Consider the following 8,121-nt stretch of genomic DNA (forward strand, 5'->3'; position numbering starts at 1 on the left):
TTTACTTGATGATTCTAAAGTTAATCTGGAAGAGTAAATCTGTGATAAAATTCAGATTGTTTGGAGAGGGAGTTTAAGGAAAAAGTCTCCCACTACATATGAAGTGTATCATAAACTTATACTAATCAGAATGAGGTAACACAAATAGAAGGAAAAATAGATCAATGGAATAGGAAGGAATGTTCACAAATAAATTTCAGTTTTTCTGGCAATTTAGTGTGTGATAAGGGTAACATTCAAAAACAGTAGGAAAATATTTTCCTAAAAAATTATATTGGGAAAAAATTGTATTGGGGAAATTACTTGTCTGTTGGAACACAACTGATTTCAGTGTATATCTAGTTAATTTCACAGAATAAATACCAGATGGAGCAAAATTCTATCTGCAAAATGTGAAATTATAAGACAGTCAAAAGAAGGTTGGAATTTTCTCATAATCTTTAGGTTAAAAAATTCCTAAAACTTATTTATGGCAAAAGACAAGATAATAAACCTAAAATACAAATAAAAACTGGGAAAATATTTTAAATATGTATGACAGATTAAGAATAAAATGTGAAATATGGAGAAAGCTTTAAAAGTTAATAAGAGAAATAAAAATAGGAAAGGATATGGACAACCAATCCACATATATACACACACACACAATACAAACAACCTGTAAATAGACACAGATTTCATCAATATATTCATTTTTGAAGAAATGAAAATAAAAATAAGACCTTTTTTCCCCCTTATCAGATTGTTAGGGATTAAAAAGCTTGATAATGTCCAGAATTGCTGATGGTATATAAATATGTTTAGTACCATCTTTTGTTGGTGGAGTATAAATTTTTATAAACATTCAGGAGGATGGGGTACAAATATTTATTCAAATGTTAAATATTGTGGCCAGACACAGTGGCTCACGCCTGTAATCCCAGCACTTTGGCAGGCCGAGGCCAGTGGATCATTTGAGGTCAGGAGTTCGAGACCAGCCTGACCAACATGGTGAAATCCCGTCTCTATTAAAATTCAAAAATTAGCCAGGCGTGGTGGCATGCACCTGTAATCCCAGCTACTCAGGAGGCTGAGGCAGGAGAATCACTTGAATCTGGGAGGTGGAGGTTGCAGTGAGCTGAGATCATGCCACTGCACTTCAGCCGGGGTGACAGAGAGCGACTTCGTCTCAAAAAAAAAAAAAGTTAAATATTGTCTCCATATTTACTTAGCAATTTCTTTTGTAGGTATTTACTCTAAGAGCATAGTTGGACAAATACAAAATATAATTCTTGTTTAAAATGTTGAAAAATTGGAAACAGCCAAAATGTACATCTTTTGTGGATTGGTTAAATAAACTACACTACATTTATACAATAGACTATAACTTAACCATTAAAAGCTATTATGTATACTCTGTTCACTGGCAGGAAAAGGTTTTCAGTATGCAGCATATTGTTAAAAGTATAGTATGACACCATTTTCACATCATTTTTAGGTACATTTATAAAACAGAAATTCTGGAAAGATGATCCCCAAAATGACAATAGTAGTCAGCTCTGAATTATAGAATGTCAGGTGATTTTCCTTTATCTTTATATTTCTTTGACTTTTTTGAAATTTTTCTTATGATAGAGTACCATTTTGTTTGTTTGTTTTTCAAAAAGTTGTTTTTGTGTCTGGGGAAAAAAGGAGGGAGGGTTGGATTTGGCAAAGCTGTACCTTGAGGATGATTTGAATCCTTAAAAGAATTCAACTCTATACAAGGAAGAGTAAAACTGAATTAAATGTGTATTCAACTCAGAAAGCTAGGAAATGAATAGCCAAGGAAGGAAAATGGGAATGTGAAATTGAGATAAAAGTAATACAAAATGAATTATAAATAGAAAAATATTATAATTATCAAGCATGAAAGATCTGTCTTGGAAAGAAGACAACAAAACAGATAAGCCCTGACCAAGTCTTCTTAAGAGAAAAGAGACCCCAAATAGCCAACATTAGGAATAGTAAAATGAGGACATAATCACAGACAAGAAGAAGACTTTCCAATTTGCCTCTCAAATTAGCAAATATTTTAAAACATAGTATTACCATAGTGCTCATGAGAGTGTATCATGGTACATTTCAGAGAGCAATTTGACTATTCTTAACCAAAGCCTAAAGATTTTGTTACCTGTTTTGGAAATCTAATCAAAGGAAATACTTATAAGATAGATAGATAGATAGATAGATAGATAGATAGATAGATAGATAGATAGATAGATAGAAAGACAGATAGATGGATAGATAGGGGAGGAGCAGAGGAGAGAAAAAGAGAGAGAGATAGTGGGTGAGAGGGAGGGAATTTGTATGAATTATAGATGAGTAACAGTGATTATCATCTCTCTGGATAGGGAAATTATGAACAATATTATTTACTTTACATTTTATAATAAACTATTAATCACAAACACAAGCAGAAAAATAAGTAGAAGATAAGAATAGGCAATTCACAGAAAGAGAGCCAGTAAACATTTTAAAAATTCAGTCTGACTAGTAATAAATAAAACAGTGACCTGATACTTTTATTTTTAACTATCAAATTGCCAACTTTCTTTAATGATTAGATCAAGTGTGGTTGAGGATGCATTTCCAAATATGATAAAGAATTAATGAAAATTGGTGCAACCTTTCTGGAGAGTAATTTTTCAATCTATATCAAAAGTGTTAAAACTTTGTGTCTAAAACTTCAAATGTTTTGCTCTAAGGAAATAACTCAGAATTTTGAAAAAGATTAACTGAGATTAATTCATTGCAGTGCTATTTTAAATGGAAACTATGTGAAACCCTAACATTAAACAGATAATTGGTTAAAGAAATTATGATTCATGCATACACTAAAATATAATATAGCCATTAATAATAAAGTAGAAGCGACTGGGCTCAGTGGCTCATGCCTGTAATCCTAGCACTTTGGGAGGCCGAGGGGGGTGGATCACCTGAGGTCAGGAGTTCAAGACCAGTCGTGCCAAAATGCTGAAACCCTGTCTCTACTAAAAATACAAAAATTTGCTGTGCGTAGTGGCACACGCCTGTAATCAGGAGGCTGAGGCAGGAGAATTACTTGAACCCGGAAGAGAGAGATTGCAGTGAGCTGAGATCACGCCATTGCACTCCAGCCTGGGTGACAGAGCAAGACTCCATCTCAAACAAACAAACAAACAATAAAGTAGAAGAATAGCACGTAATGACTGGAAAGATAGTAGAGTAAAAAATTATAATCTAAATTGATAGCTTTATAGCTTATTTTTAAGGAAGAAAAGGGAGATACAAATGAATAAAATGAATATAATGTGCTGCATTATTTAATTATATTTGTGTAAATTAAGGTTTATTGTATATTATATATGTATATATATAGTCTCTTTTTCTTGCTAATCAGTGTTTTCCACATTTTTCATAAAAAGCACTGCGATAGTCACATTATCCATTTCCCATTTATTGTCTTGCTAACAGAACTGTATTTTATCTGAGACGGCATTAGACCAGACCAAGGATAGGAATCATTTTTTGATCTCAGTCAACCACAACAAGCTTGCTTTCCATTTCCCCAACATCTCTTGCATATGACCCATTCCTTCCTTTTCTCTCCCTTTCTCTTTCTTTCTTTTCTTTCTTTCTTTCTTTCTTTCTTTCTTTCTTTCTTTCTTTCTTTCTTTCTTTCTTTCTTTCTTTCTTTCTTTCTTTCTTCCTTCCTTCCTTCCTTCCTTCCTTTCTTTCTTTCTTTCTTTCTTTCTTTCTTTCTTTCTTTCTTTCTTTTTTTCTTTCTTTCTTTCTTTCTTTCCTTTCTTTTTCTCTTTCTTTCACCTTAAACTATTAAGGGTTAAGGACCCATTTCTAATAAAAAAATTCAAGAAAAAGTCGACTGGGAGATGTATTGCTGGGAAAGTTTTGCTCTTCTGATAAAAGGGACTGATGTGACTGTGCCCGCCCCTTCCATTCTTCCTATCTGCAATGTGGATGCTATACTTGGAGCTATCAGCAGCCTTCTAGCAAACTCAAGGCGAAAGGCCATGAGCATCACTGCTGGCCTTGAAAGTTCTGAGCCTCTGAACCATCATCCCCAACTGCCTACCTTCAGACTTCTAGTTATATAGAGAAAACAAGTCCTCTAGGGATCTGTTACATAACATTGTGTCTGTAGTTAACAACAATACTATATTGTACACTTAATTTGTTAAGAGGGTAGATCTCAGGGTCAGTGTTCTTACTACAATTAAAAAAAGAAAAGAAAAGAAACACCTCTTTGTTTAAGATGTGGTTTTGTGTCACTTGCATCAATTGTGAGCCAATTTAAATGTGCAATACAAATATTTGGAACTAATTTTTAAAATTAAAAAGTGGAATAGAAGGTTGGAAAAAAAATCCATATCTTATCTGCATTTTTAAAAATATACATGTAACACATTGTGATACAAATCTAGTAAAAGTTATTTTAAAATTTACAATATTCTGGCACATATCTAATCACACAATGCTGGTCTCAAGAGACCTGGCAAGACTGGTATTGAATTTGTCATGTGATTCTAGGGAAGCATCTCTTCCTCCTAGAATTTGGCCTCCCAATCTGTGTGAATTCAGTGAATCAGATGACTCTTGCTGACAACTCTGCCTAAGGAACGCAGTGCTCACCTCTGAATCTGACTTTCTCTTCCTTATGGACAATGACTTACTGACACTATACTCTGGAGAGGGAAACTGCTCAAGAGGTCAACAAAGACTACTTTCACATAAAGGGTACTGATATGGTTTCGCTGTGTCCCCACCCAAATCTCATGAACTATAGCTCCCATAACCCCCACATGTCAACCCCCTGTGTAAGAGTGGGTGAATCCTCCCACAAATCTCTCAACCACAGCCCAAATTCCATGACAAATTCTTTCTAGCACCTTCTTAAGTGAGACACCCCCAATGTATGTGTTCTCCCTCGCTGCAACAAGTGATACAGCCAATTTGTTCAACTGTAAGTGGGTTCCTGGTGGTTTTTAGCTGGACCATTGATAGTAGTAGATATTCAAAACTTCTATTGCTATTATTAGAATTTTTTAAAAAGTATTATTGTTGTTGTTATTCATCAAGTAGGCCTAGCATATAAGGTGCATCTCTGAGGAAGTAGCTGAGATACCCATAAGAAAGCAGACTTGGAATAGGTTGCAAAAGGCCTTTTGCTTCATGGAACAGTGTGAGTTGATTCACTTACACACATACATACACACACATCTCCAAAGAGATGCTGACAAGTCTTTAGAAGGCTCCTTTGCAAAGGCAGAGAATGTGCCTGTCTTATTCACAGCTAAATCTATAGCACTCCAAAAGAAGGCAGATCAGGTCACATAGCCCATACTCAATAATAAATTTTTGCTGAAAAACAAAATGAATTCAAGCCTTTTGGGAGACCTTAACAGTTTAATTTGAATAGTGATAGATCAGGCAGATAAATGTAGTTAACACATACAGAGTGCTTACTCCCTATCAGATGCTGCACTAAACATTTTACATGCTTTACCTTAGCTGCCTCTTATCCCAGTTCTAGGAAGTAGATACTATAATTAACCCAATTTTATGGAGGAGAAAACTGAGACACAAAGACATTTGGTGTCTCATTGGAGACCATGCAGCTAGTGAGTGCTGGAGTTGGGATTTAAATACAGGCAGTCTGATCCTAGAGTCTGTGCTTTTAATCAATACACTATGCTGCCTGTAGTCCAGAGTAAAGATGTAAAGTGTACTGATATGGTTTAGCTGTGTCCCCACCCAAATCTCATGAACTGTAGCTCCCATAACCCCCACATGTCAAGGGTAGGGTCAAGTGGAGATAATTGAATCATACTGTGCTCATGGTAGTGAATAAATCTCATGAGATCTGATAGTTTTATAAATGGGAGTTCCCCTGCACAAGCTCTCTTGCCTGCCACCATGTAAGATATGATTTTGCTTCTCCTATGACTTCCACCATGATTGTGAGGCCTCCCCAGCCATGTGGAGCTGTGAATCCATTAAACCTCTTTCCTTTATGAATTACCCAGTCTCAGATATGTCTTTGTTAGCAGGGTGAGAGAGGACTAATACAGGTACTAATCTACAATTAACTTTGCAGGTGTACTTGTATTGTTTGTGCCCCAAAACACAGAATGCACATTTTGTTTCTACATTAAGTATGAGGGAAAATGCTCATGGAGAACTTTTTATTGGTCATATAAATAGAGCACAACATGGAAATGATGTAGATCATATAATTCACAGCAAAATAACATCAAACACCAAAAACAGTGAGGGAGAACACAGCATCAGGAATAAAAAGGGGATGTAGGAATAGATTTAAGGACATGAAAAATTATAAAGGAGCATAATTTGTAACATTATGCCAATACATTAAAATATGTAGATGAAATGAACTTTTTTCCAGGTAAATACAAATTACCCAAAATTGACTCAGGAGGGGTTAGATGATGAATATGCCAACAATCATCAATGAATTTGAGAAGATAATCAAAGATCTAGCCTTCTAAAATCCATCAAGTCTAGATGGTTTCATGAGCATGTTCTATTAAACTCTCAATGAACAGATAGTTAACTTGATGATTTGAATATTCCAGAGTGTAGGAAAAAACAGAATGCTTCCAAAATCATTCTACAAAGTTACCATAACCTTGCACCAAAGCTGAATGAGAACCCTTATCCCCTAAAAAGAAAAAAGAACACAATTTTTATTTATTAATATAGATGAAATAAACCTTATATTAACATAAATAAATAATTCCAATCTAGCAGTGTATTTGTATAAAATAACATACATTAACCAAGTAGAGTTTGTTTTGAGAAATATAAAGTGTTATAAAGGCGGCATTCAAATCAGTGAGAGAAGAATGGATTTTTTGAATTGGTGTTGGGACAATTGGGTTCTCATTTTTGTCAGATCCTTACCTTACCCTGTGCACAAATACAATTTCCAGATGAAATGATAATCTAAACAACAGAGCTATACTTTACTAGAACATTTAGGGAACTGTATTGTGATTCTGGTGTATGAAGCCTCCCTTGGCAAGATGGGAAATCTAGAAACCATGAATGATAAGACATGTATTTGAAACTGCTTTAGAGAGAAAAACTCCATAAACAGTAGTCAGTCATCATAAATACTGGGTACTAGGAAGGTACATTTCTCTAACTGATACTATAGACACTAAGTGATAAAGGCAACTTATGGAACAATATTTTTGCACTTAAAAGACAAAATTGATAATCCTCCAGCAAGCTTGGAAAAAAATGGGAATGGAGCAACAGAAAACACAAATAAACAATATCAGCAATAAGAAGAAGGCACAGAACAGTATCAGAGATGAAAATAAATAAAAGGTGACACTATTTGTAACTTTGTGCCAGAAAATTTGAAAATGCAGATGAGATGGACAATATCCTGGGAAAATATAAATTACTAAAAATGACTCAAGAAGTAGGGATTTAAAAAACAGGGCAAATAGAACCCCTGTGTGCATATACATGTATCTAGACAAAAATGCTGGTTACCTCTGGGGAACTGATTACTGGGGAAGGACACTGCAGGGTGGGGGAGGAGGGGGCACTCACTTTCTATTTTTTTTTTTGGAAAGCATTTTAGTTTTTTTTTTTTGTAGAGACTTTTTTTTTTTTTTTTTGTAAGTCTCACTAGGTTGCCCAGGCTGGTTTTGAACTCCTGGCCTCAAGTGGTCCTCCTGCCTTGGCCTCCCAAAGCACTGCGATTTACAAGCATGAGCCACTTACTTTCTAAATACAATGCCTTATGCTTTCAATCATATACAGTAACTATTAACTACTTTGTAAAACGGAAACGAAGATTGTCAGCGAACGACTCCACGGGAAGCCCTGGGAATAGGTAGCGTGCAGGCAAAAGCATGGATTTGGAATGAAATCCAATGGCCATGGAACCAGCCCTGATCATCAGATTGCCCCCCAGTTTTGAGGATCACACTGGCACCCTCCTGTCTCCCTCTCTTTCCTACACTGTGGACAAACAGCCTTGAGATTCCAGGGCGTATGTGAAGGAAAGCCGAGGAGGGCAGGGCCGCAGAAAGAACAAAGGAGACACAAGTTCAAATCCCTGCC

General features: G+C 35.5%; 1 protein-coding gene across 7 annotated transcripts in view; it reads right to left on the minus strand.

Annotated features, from left to right (window-relative positions):
• The window catches only part of RASGRF1 (Ras protein specific guanine nucleotide releasing factor 1), a 320,023-nt gene that overhangs the window by 310,460 nt on the left and 1,442 nt on the right, over window positions 1–8,121 (minus strand). The gene's annotated exons all lie outside the window — the stretch shown is intronic.

The sequence above is a fragment of the Macaca fascicularis genome, chromosome 7 (assembly GCF_037993035.2).
Source record: "Macaca fascicularis isolate 582-1 chromosome 7, T2T-MFA8v1.1".
In the NCBI taxonomy this organism is placed as follows: domain Eukaryota; kingdom Metazoa; phylum Chordata; class Mammalia; order Primates; family Cercopithecidae; genus Macaca; species Macaca fascicularis.